This window comes from Carlito syrichta, unplaced genomic scaffold (assembly GCF_000164805.1).
Source record: "Carlito syrichta isolate Samal-C Ts95f unplaced genomic scaffold, Tarsius_syrichta-2.0.1 Scaffold150267, whole genome shotgun sequence".
NCBI lineage: Eukaryota > Metazoa > Chordata > Mammalia > Primates > Tarsiidae > Carlito > Carlito syrichta.
Genome location: NW_007094363.1, coordinates 112,214 through 124,368, shown reverse-complemented (window position 1 = coordinate 124,368; position 12,155 = coordinate 112,214). Strand labels below are relative to the sequence as shown.

The 12,155-nt window shown below is 45.3% G+C and overlaps 1 protein-coding gene across 1 annotated transcript in view; it reads right to left on the bottom strand.

Annotated features, from left to right (window-relative positions):
* LOC110594862 (2-oxoglutarate dehydrogenase, mitochondrial-like) overlaps nucleotides 1–1,712 on the bottom strand; it is a gene marked incomplete at its 3' end in the record, with an annotated part of 46,146 nt that extends 44,434 nt beyond the window's left edge. The window contains exon 1 of the mRNA XM_021708823.1: nucleotides 1,566–1,712. The remainder of the gene's footprint in view (nucleotides 1–1,565) is intronic.
* Between the last annotated feature and the right edge of the window lie 10,443 nt (nucleotides 1,713–12,155).

Sequence of the window (12,155 nt, the reverse complement as noted above, 5' to 3'; positions counted from 1 at the left end):
AAAAAAAAAAAAAAAAAAGTAACTGAATTGTAGGCTGGGTACAGTGGCTCACGCCACTAATCCCAGCACTTTGGGAGGCAGAGGTGAGAGGACTGCCTGAGCACACAGGTTCAAGAACAACCTGGAAAACATGGTGAGACCTCATTTCTACAATAAATTTTAAAATATATATATTAGCCGGTCGTGGTGGCACATGCCTGTAGTTCCAGTTACTTGGAAAGCTGAGGTAGGAGGATCACCAGAGCCCAGTTAGGTCGAGGCTGCAGGGGCCGTGAGCATGCCACTGCACTCCAGCCTGGACAAAAGTGAGACTCGGACTCAAAATAAAACAACAAAACAAAAAATAAATAAAAGTAACTGAATAATGGCAATGGTTCTCTATCAATATACTACAAACTACTGAATTATGTACTTTAAACGGGCAAATTGTATGGTACGTGAATTATATCTCGACAAAGCTGTTATTTAAGGGTAAAAAGTAACCAAGATGTTAAAAGTGCTCTTAAAAAATAAGGATACACTGACCTTTATCCAATTTTCCAAGATCCAGTCCTCAGTTCATTTACGAAGCTACAATAGTGTTACATATTTTCCTACGAGGCCGGTCTACCCAAGAAAGTACGGTTCGACTGTGTTGCACCTAGTGCTGCCGGGCAAGAAAAAGGTTTCATCCCAGGCCACCCATCCTACAGCCAGCTGTTCAGAGCAGGGTACCTGGAAATCAGCCTCAAAGTACTAACTCAAGACAAGGCACAAGGAAACCCCAACACGGAGTCAGTCCCCTCTGCTCTAGGTTCCAGGCAAAGGGGTAGAAACGGCGGGCGCATGGGATCAGAGAGAGGACACAGACAACTTTTCTATCAAATTTTCATCAGGTAACAACTCAAATCTACGCCAGGCACATTTTCGGACGGGAAAACGGTGCCTGAAAGCAGTTTCTACGGAGCTTCATCTCGGTCAGGCTGTATGACCCAACTTTGGGCAGCAGATGAGGAACCGGCGCCAAGGTTAGCACCGGCGGTCCCACGCCCAGTCACCTCCAGCGCCGGACGCTCCGACAGGGCGGGAAAACGCGACTGGAGCAGGCCAGCGTCTTCTGGACAAAGCGACGCGGACCCCTCAAATAGGAAGGACGGAGCCGCCGGGGCGAGTAGGACGCGGTCAGAGGACGCCCTACCCACGTGACGCCCGCCCCGACCTTGGGGTCACCCTGGCCGCCGCACCGCCCTCTCCCTCACATCCGCCGCCGCGCCCGCCTCCGCTTGCTCACAGCCAATGGGACGCTGCTCCGCGCCCCGCGCGACCTCGGCGCGCGCCCGTACCCGCCAATCTCCGCCCGCCGGGCGGGCTCCGCCACACCATTGGCTGCCACGCCCGTCCGTCAAGTCCAGTCCCTCCCACCACCCTCCGTCAGCCCCGCTCTGTCCAGCTCCACTCCCTGTCACCGCAGCACCGCGGCGCCAAGGGAGCGGCGGCCTCGCCCCTCTGCCGCGACCTCCGACCCCGGACCAGCAAGCGCCGCGCCTCCCAGCACTGGGCTGGGCTCGGCGGCAGCGAGCAGTTACCTGTCTCCGGCTCAGCTCCACCCGAATGAGGCGCCGACACCCCACTCCGGGGCTCCAAACTCTCGGCCCCGCCCCGGCGTGTAGCGTCAGCACGTAACCCTGCCTTGCCGGTGAGGCCCTACCCTCCCATTGTGGGCGTGGATGTGACGTCACATGGCTGCGCCGGGCGCCATAGCAGTCCTGAGCTCCCCACCTTGCAGTCCTGGAGATGTGATTGACTCAGTGGACTTCCCGCGGCTTCAGCGCTCTTCGTAATATCTTAAAAATAGGGTGCCTCCAGCGCCTGGTAGGAACCCGTCAAGAGATAGTCGGGTCGATGTGAAATCTATCACCGCACAAGAATAAACAATCTGAATAACATGTACGTTATTGAGCGCTCGTTTTGCGACAAGCGCTTCACTATTGTATAACGACAGGTTAGATAGGTGTTCTTATCCCGTCTACAGATGGCAAGAGGCCGTGCTAGGATCCCGCCTGGGTTATCCTGACTCCAGAGCCACCTAACAAGAAACTTAAAACCCGTCGTCACATCCTGTTGATTGTAAGAGTTCAGAATGTTAAAATTTGGGGCGGGAAAGCTGTATTTCAGAATTTATGAAATATGGTAAATTATATTCATTCACATATTGAGAAAGTTAGTCCCTGGCAGTTCTTCTCTCATCTTTACAGACAGGAGAAAGCCTCATATCATGCATTTAATTAACTTATCTCTTTTTCTTCTTTCTCTTTTTTGACAGGTCAGATCTTAGGCTCAAAGCTTTCGGTGGGGAATAATATAAAGCTAGACTTTCAATTGCTAGTTTAACTTTGATATTTATGGCAAGTAATACGGGTTTTCCTATTTTCAATAATGGTAAAGAGTTTTCTTTTGTGATAAATAGTTCTATTTAAAGAAGTTACCAACTAGATATTAATTTGAGAAGGTGACATCCAAATGTCTGACATTAGGGAAACGCTGTTCCAGACTGTCTCAAATGTTCTGGCTATATTTTCCCAGCAAGATAATGAACTTCTTAAAGACAAGAACTAGGCCGGGTTGGGTGGCTCAGCCTGTAATCCCAGCACTTTGGGGGACCAAGGCGAGTGGATTGCCTGAGTCCATGGGTTCAAGACCCACCCGGGCAACTTGGTGAGACCTCGTCTCTACAAAAAAAAAAAAAAAAAAAAAAAAAATTAGCCAGGCGTGGTAGAGCGCACCTGTAGTTCGGCTGCTTGGAAGGCAGAGGCGGAAGGATTGCTGGAGCCCAGCAGGTTGAGGCTGAGGTGGCCGGGGGTGTGCTACGGCACTCTAGTTTGGGCGACAGAGTGAGACTCAAAGAAAAAAAAACCGCTTTGGCTGAGTGCAGTGGCTTATGCCTACAATCCCAGCACTTTGAGAGGCCAAGGTAAGAGGATTGCCTGAACCTGCCGGTTCAAGACCAGCCTGGGCAACTTGGCAAGTCCTCACCTCTACAATAAATAAAAAAATTAGCCGGACATGGTGGCATATGTCTGTAGTTCCAACTACTTGGAAGAGGAGGAAGGATCGCCTGAGCTCAGCAGTTGAGGCTGCGGTAGCCAGGGAGCATGCCACTGCTCTCCAGCCTAGGAGACAGAGTGAGACTCCACCCGCCCCCCCCAAAAAAGACAAGAACTATGTCAAGTGGCCCAGCAGCAAATATTGGAGTAACAAGGTGCAACAATCTGACTAGCATGATAGTTCCATAGAAGGTACAAATATCTGAATCTGGGTCAGTTATTCAGACCAAGGCTATGCCACCCACTGGTGAGAAAGATACAGATTTAGAGTAATATGTATTAATTACATTCACGATATTTTGCAACCATCAACACCAATTTCCAAAACTTTTTCATCACCCCAAACAGAACTCTATAATAATCATTAAACAGTAAGTTCCCATTTCCCCTGCTCTTTCCCCCTTTCCCTTGGTAACCTCTATTATACTGAATCTTACTAGTTACTTCACATAAATGGAATCATACTGTATTTGTCCTTTTGTGTCTGGCTTGTTTCACATAACATAATGTTGTCAAGGTGTATCCATGTTGTTGCATAGATCAGAACTTCATTCCTTTATATGGCTGAATAATATTTCATTGTCTATATATTCTGCATTTTGTTTACTCATTCATTTGTTTGTTTCTTTTTGAGTTGGGGCCTCTGTCCCCCAGGCTAGAGTGCAGTGTGGCACAGTCACAGCTTACTGCAGCCTCAACATTCTGAGCTCAGGCTATCCTTCTGCCTCAGCCTCCCGAGTAGCTGGGACTACAGACAGGCATGCACCCTGCTAAGTTTTATTTTTTGTAGAGACAAGGTCTCACTGTGTTGCCCAGGCTGATATCAAACCCTTGGGCTCAAGCAATCCTCCCACCTCAGCTTCCCCAAGTGCTGGGTCTGCAGGCATGAACCACCACACCTTTATCTATTGATGGACACTTGGGTTGTTTTTACTTTTTTGCTGTTTGAATAATGTTGCAATGAACATTGGCTCATAAATATTTGTTTGAGGACCTGTGTTACTGAGCAGTAGACCCACTACTCAACATGCATAGAAGCCAATACTTTGGTACCAGCTTTCTTTTTTTGAGATAGTGTCTTGATCTTTTGCCCAGGCTGGAGTGCAGTGGTGTGATCACAGTTCACTCAGGCTTTACCCCCGGCTCAAAGGATCCTCCTGCCTCAGCCTCCTGGGGTAGCTGGGACCACAGGTGTATGCCACTACTCCCAGCTAAGTTTTGTTTTGTTTATTTATTGTTTTAGAGTTAGCGTCTTGCTATGTTGCCCAAGCTGTTCTCAACCTCCTGGCCTCAAGTGATTCTCCTGCCTCAGCCTCACAAAGTACTGGGATTACAGGTGTGAGCCACCATGCCTGGCCCAACTTCATTCTTTCACACATAAAATTCCAGTTGTCTTGGCACCATTTGTTGGAAAGACTATTCTTCCCACATTGAATGGACTTGGCACCCTTTTTGAAAATCAGCTGACCATAGTTGTTAGGTGTATTTCTGTATTGTTCCGATTTTTGTATTTGTACTGCTGAAGAGAGCACTGGGTTTATTTCTGAACTCTCAATTTTATTCCATTGGTCTATATGTCTTATGTTATTACCGTATTATTTTGATTACTGTAGCTTTATAGTAAGTTTTGAAGTCGGTAAGTGTGAGATGTTCAACTTTATTTTTCTTTTTCAAGATTGTTTTGGATACTCAGGGCCTCTTGCAATTCCATATGAATTTAAGGATTTGTTTTTTTCCCTTTCTGCAAAAAAGGCTTTTGGAATTTTTGTAGGGATTGCATTGAATCTATAGGCCACATTGGGTAGTATTGACATCTTAACAATACTGTCTTCCAGCCCATGAACACAGAATGTCTGTTTATTTAGGACATCTTTCATTTCTTTCAGAAACATTTTGTGGTTTTTAGTGTACATGTCTTTCACTCCTTGGTTAAATTTATTCACCCCAGCACTTTGGGAGGCCAAGGTGAGAAGACTGCCTGAGCCCACAGGTTCGAGACCAGCCTGGACAACTTGGTGAGACCTTATCTCTACAATAAACTCAAAAAATTAGGCGTGCTGGCGCTTACCTATAGTTCCAGCTACTTGGAAGGCTGAGGCAGAAGAATCGCCAGAGCCAAGCAGGTTGACACTAGGGTAGCCGGGAGTGTGCCACTGCACTCCAGCCTAGGCAACAGAGTGAGATTCCAACTCAAAAAAGAAAAAAAAATTTATTCCTAGGTATTATGTTATTTCCCATATATTTGTAAGTGAAGTATCTCTCTTAATTTCCTTTCCTGATTGTACACTACTGGTGTTAATTTTGGGGTGTTGACATTGTGTTCTGTAACTTTGCTGATATTATTAGCTGTAGTAGCTTTCTTATAGACTCTTTGAGATTTACTATATATAGGATGTCATCTGTGGATAGAAATCGTTTTCCTTCTTCCTTTCTGTTTAGGTTTCTGTTTCTTATCTAATTGCTCTGATTAGAACAGCTAGTACTATTTTGAGTAGCAGCGGTGAAAAGGGGCATCTTTGTTCCTAACCTTAGGATCAGTCAGAAAGTTTTCAGTCTTTTACCATTGAGTATGATGTTTGCTATGGAATTTTCACTGATGTCCTTTAACATGTTAAGGAAGTTCCTTCCTATTCCTAGTGTCCTGAGTGCTTTTTTTTTTTGAGTTGGAATCTTTTGAGTTGGTTGACCAGACTGGAGTGCAGTGGCCACTCCCAGCCACAGCAGCCTTGACCTGCTGGGCTCCAGCGATCCTTCCGCCTCGGCCTTCCAAGTAGCTGGAACTACAGGTGCGCGCTACAATGCCCGGCTAATTTTTGATTTATTGTAGAGATGAGGTCTTGCCAAGTTGCCCAGGTGGGTCTTGAACCCGCAGGCTCAGGCAATCCATTCACCTCAGCCTCCCAAAGGCACGGGATTACAGGCTGAACCACCGAGCCCGGCTTTTTTTTTTTGAGTTGGTGTCTTACTCTGTCAGCCAGGCTGGATGCTCACGGCCACCCCAGCATCGACCTGCTGGGCTCAGGCGATCCCTCCAAGTCAGCCTTCCAAGTAGCTGGAAGTACAGGCACACAGTACCACGCCCAACTAATTTTTTGATATATTGTAGAGATGAGGTCTCACCAAGTTGCCCAGGCTGGTCTGGAACCCCTGGACTCAGGCAATCCTCTCGCCTCGGCCTCCCAAAGTGCTGGGAATAAAGACTTGAGCCACTGCACCTGGCCGCTTTTTTTTTTATTAATCATGAAAGGGCATTTGATTTTCTTCACCACCTGGGATAATCATGTTTTTATCTCTTCCTTCTACTAATGTGATATTTTACACTAATTAATTTTCTTACATTAAACCTGCACGACAGTTCTCTGGGTGGTCTTGAACTGACCAAGTTCTCCCCCTCCTTTCTCACTTGTAGCTCTCAATAATAACTGTAGAATGTGCTGGTATTGCAACATCCTGAGATAAGGGGGAACTGGCTGGAACAGCCTGGGCCCTGTTCCAATTTCCCCTAGAAAAAGAATGTTCTCCAATATTTTAGCCCAGTGTGTCATGTGGCTCCTGGGATATAAAACCCTAGGCAGACTGCTTGCTGAGTTTCCTCAACTGTGGGGCAAGTGCAGATGGGACTTCATTGGCCCTGACAGCTTTCCTAAGCCTTGGGAGACTGGCTCAACCTGAATCCTAGGCTTCTGTTGTCCTTTGCTGCCTATTATAAACAATAAACCTGGCTTGTGCATTTCACTGTGTATGTGAGTGTTCAGCCTCACTGGACTCATGCAAGTTGTAAAAGTGCAGCCCAAGATGCAGTGGGCTGAAGTGGTAACCAGTACACAGAGGACTCACATTCATGAACTAAATCCCACTGGGTCATGATATATTTTTGTTTTTTTGAGTTGGAGTCTTATTCTCTCACCCAGGCTGGAGTACAGTGGCACAATCATGGTCTCGACCTGCTGGACTCAGATGATCCTTCTGCCTCAGCCTTCCAAGCAGCTGGAACTAGAGGCACACGCTACCATGCCCAGCTAATTTTTTGATTTATTGTAGAGATGGGATCTTGCTATGTTGCCCAAGGTGGTCTTGAACCCCTGGTGTCAGGCAATCCTCTCGCCTACACTTCCCAAAGTGCTGGGATTCCAGGTGTGAGCCACCACACCCGGCCTTCTGGACTTTTCTATATTGTGTCACTGTAAGTAATGTGTATGTTTCTAGGAATTTGTCCAGTTCATCTAAATTATCTAATTTGTGGGGAAGTATTCCCTTATTCTTTTTATTTCTGTAAGGGCAGTAATGCCTCCACTTTTATTTCTGATTTTAGTTATTTGTATCTTCTTTTTTCTTTGTTAATCTAGCTAAAGGTTTGTCAATTTTTTTATCTTTTCAAAGAACCAGCTTTTGCTTTCACTGACTCTAATTTTCTAGTCTCAATTTTCTTTCCCTCTACTTTATTATTTGCTTTTCTTTTAGTTCTTCAAGGTGTAATTTTAGATCTTTATTCTTTATTCCACTCTTTCAGATTTTACACATAATCTTCTTTAAATGTGGACATTTACAGCTATAAATTTCTCCCTGAGCATTGCCTTCACTACATCCAATAATTTTTACTCAGTATGTTTTTTCATCAGAGTATACATTCTGCATTTATTCAATAAAAATCTCTACTAGTTTGGTTCTAGGTGCTGGGGATACAGAGATGAACACAACAGACAGGCAGGATCTCTGTTGTCAATGGAGCTGATATTTTATGGGAAACAAACAAGGTAGCAATGGTTTGAAATCCATAAAACAGGGTACTGTGATAGAGAGTGGTAATAGCACTTCTTTCTTTTTTTATATATATAACAATATCCTTAAACTTAACCATTTAAAATTTTTATTTTATTAAATGAGTAACATAGTCTTTTTTTCTCTGAAATTTCTTTTTATCAAATAACATTGTAAGGTGACAGTGACAGTGATAACATAAGCACACACTGTATATAGCCCCAAGCAGGGGATTGGATCTTGGGGAGGTATCCTGGGGGTGGCCAACACAGAATGTACCGTTCCCTTGGGACTCCATGTCTGGGCATGCAGGTTATGCTGAGGCCATGGTCAAAGTGTTTTCCGTGCCTGCTGACCACATCCTGCAGCTATGCTTAATGAATATTCTCATGTTCCTTCCTTGAGGCAGTGAGCTCAACGGGCTTGTTCAGAACACATTGGGCATGTCTGGATCAATGCTCATAACTTTTCAGTACCTTTAGTTCATTATCATATTAAAAATTCCACACCTAAAGATAATTCACAGACATTTTGTGTACATGCAATTTATGTATAAGAGTATTCTAAAGCCGGGCTCGGTGGCTCAGCCTGTAATCCCGCGCCTTTGGGAGGCTGAGGTGAGTGGATTGCCTGAGCCTGCGGGTTTGAGACCCGCCTGGGCAGCGATTTTTCATCTCTACAATAAATCAAAAAATCAGCTGGGCATGGTAGCGCATGCCTGTAATTCCGGCTACTTGGAAGGCTGAGGCGGAAGGATCGCCGGAGCCCAGCGGGTCGAGGCTGCGGTGGCCGGGAGCGGCCACTGCACTCCAGTCTGGGCGACAGAGTGAGACTCCAACTCAAAAAAAAAAAAGAGTATTCTAGTACATCTGTGCACTAGAAACCCTACCCTGTTCATGCTTAAGACAGCATTCTGCCCTATGTAGGATGCTATATATGAGAGGGGACCAAAATATATATATTTTGGCATTATCTTTTGGAGGGTGGGCCCCTTGTTGTACAGGCTTCTTCTACTAGGTAAGTGTTCTAGGAACCCAACGACATCAGTGCACCAGCTAGTGATGTGAGAGGCTGCATTCGGCTTCAGTGAATTTTTTTGTGGCAAACAGGTGACTGGTTCTTCCACCATGACAATGCACCTGCTCACTCTGTGCTGAGTGTTCAGCAGTTTTTGACCAAAAACAGCATAACCCCTATGCCCCACCCTCCCTATTCATTCGGTCTTGCCCCAAGTGACTTGTTCTTTTTTTGTTCCCCTAGATGAAAAAGTCCTCAAAAGGAAATGTTTTGCCAGTGTGATAGAGAGAAACAAAAATGTCAGAAGTGCTAAAAGGCATCAAAATTTACGAGTTCAAAAACTGTTTTGAGCAGTAGAAAAAGCATCTCTATAAGTGTATTTCTTCAAACAGAGAGTACTTTGAAGGTAAGTGAAGTATTTTATTTTGTTTTAGAGTTAGAGTCTCACTCTGTCACCCAGGCTGGAGTGTGTGGCACCATCAGGGCCACTGCAGCCTCAACCTGCTGGGATCAGGCGGTCCTTCTGCCTTAGCCTTCCAAGTAACCAGAACTACAGGTGTGAGGTAACATGTCCAGCTGATTTTGTTATTTTCTTGTAATGACGAGGTCTTGCCAAGTTGTTCAGGCTGGTCTCAAACCTCTGGGCTCATACAGTCTTTTCACCTCTGCCTCCCAAAGTCCTGGGATTACAGGAGTGAGCCACTATACCTGGCTTGAAGTTTAAACATGCAAGAATAAATACATAATTTTTAATAAATAAATTCTGGGGTTTTTTGGTCTCCCTTCGTAACCTATGTGTCTTTTAGACAATCAAGAGTGTTTTTTTCTTTTCTTATGCTCCTGGACCATCTTCCTATAGGTAAGTTCTTAGATAAAGGCCATGTCTTATCTGTTGTCTTTAGGTCATTTCTTTGGCGTCTTGAACACAGTGCCTTCCCTTTTGGGAGTCCAGTGCAACATATATTCACATGATTTAGATATCAAAAGTATATTTAAAGGTCTTGTTTGCAAAGTCTCCAACCCCTGTGACCATCTACCTTATTCTATATTGGCCTGCCAGACCCCTTCCCTGCTGGGGTAAACTCTATTTGATGGATCATAGGCAATCAGGTATCCTAGGGTGAGAGCAGAGGTGGAGGGAATTCAGGGCCTTGGTAGTGGTCATTTACCAACCAGGATAAGAGTATTTCTATATTTTTACCATACATTTTAACCATACTGGTGTTTATGAGCTGAATACTCATGTTACCTATAACCATAGTTTTGTAAATATTCTTCAAGTATTTTTTTCATATAAGTACAAACATCAAAAGTAGTTTACTATGTATTCTCTTCTGTGCCTTACTTTTTAAATTTAACAATATACCCTGGACATATTTCTGTGTCAATTCATATAGAGCCTCATGACTTCATTCCAGTTGCAAAACTGCATCGTGCAGTTTCAATGGGGATAGCTCATCTGTGTTCCAGGTGGTGTTGGCTGGGACAGCTCCACTGGGACTGGAGGATCCAAATGACTTCATTCTAATTATGGTCCATTTGGGTGGGCTGGACCGCATGTCAGCTGGGTTCCAAGAGAATGAAAATGGAAGCTGCAAAGTCTCTTATGGCCTAGGTCCCGGAAGCTATATAGCTTCTCTACCCCTGCAGTGAATTGGTTGAAGCAATCCACAGAGCCAGTTCAAATTCTAGTGGTGGAAAATAGACTCCACCCCTCAATGGGGGAAGCAGTATGTGTTTACAGGGTTTGGAAGAATTCTTGGCCTCCCTAGGGGCCTCTCTTACACGCTCCCAGCTGCGATGGCTGGGAGTGGCCACTGCACTCCAGTCTGGACAACAGAGTGAGACTCCAACTCAAAAAAAAAAAATGGCCTAACCTTCCCGCCCTATTTGTGACCCATTTCCTCTGATGTTCTCCCAGCTGCCAACCTGGCTTTGTGCCCTTCCTGACCACCAGGCACACACTAACCTCCCGGTTCCATGTTTTCCTCAGGCATCCATGTGACCTGTTCCTCCCTAGGGGCCTCTCTTACACAGCATCTTCTGAGCCATACTGACCACTATAAAATTGCACCCACCCCACCTCCAAGCAAATACTCATGTATTAGTTTTTTGTAGCTGCCATAACAAATTATCATGAACATGGAGGATTAAAGCAATAGATATCTATTCTTTCACAGTTATGGAAGGCAAAAGTCTGAAATCAAGGAACAGGCAAGGCCCCACTTCCTCCCGAGGCTCTAGGGGAGATTTCATTCCTTGTCTCTTCTAGTTTCTGGTGACTCCAAGCATTCCTTGGCTTGTGGCAGCATTACTCCAATGTCTGCTTCTGTGGTCACAATGACTCCTTGTTTTCTCCATCTTTTTTTTCTTTCAAGTCTTTTCTTTTTTTTAAGAGTTGGAGTCTCACTCTTGTCGCCCAGACTGGAGTGCAGTGGCATGCTCACAGCCACTGCAGCCTCAACCTGCTGAGCTTAGGCGATCATTCCACCTCAGCCTTCCCAGTAGCTGGAACTACACACACACCACCATGCCCGGCTAATTTTTATGATTTATTGTAGAGATGAGATCTCACCAAGTTGTCCAGGTTGGTCTCGAACCCCTGGGCTCAGGCAATCCTCTTGCCTCGGCCTCCCAAAGTGCTGGAATTACAGGCTGAGCCACCGTGCCTGGCCAAATTTTTTTTCTTATTTATTGTCTTGAGACAGGGTCTTACTCTGTCTCCCAGGGTGGAATACAGTGGCTGATCATAGCTCACTGCAGCCTCAACCTCCTGGATTCAAGCAATCTTCCCTCCTCGGCCTTCCAAGTAGCTAGGACTATGGTAGGCACATGCCACCACACCAGCTAATTTTTAAACTTTGTAGAGACAGGGTCTTGCTATATGGTGCAGATTGGTCTCAAACTCCTGGCCTCAAGTGATCTTACCACCTTGGCCTCCCAAAGTGTTAGAATTACAGGTGTGAGCCACCACATCTAGTCATCTTTTACATATTTTGTATTGTGATTTAAAAAAATATAAAATTGACCATCCCAACCATTATATATCATTTTTAATAAAGATAGGGGTTTCACTATGTTGCCCAGGCTGGTCCTGAACTCTTGGCCTCAAGCAATCCTCTTGTTCCAGCCTCCCAAAGTGTTAGTATTATAGGCATGAACCACCCCACCCAGCCATCTTGACCATTTTTTTTTTTTTTTTTTTTTGAATTGGAGTCTCACTCTGTCACCCAGACTGGAGTGCAGTGGCCGCTCCCGGCCACCGCAGCCTCGACCTGCCGGGCTCCGGCGATCCTT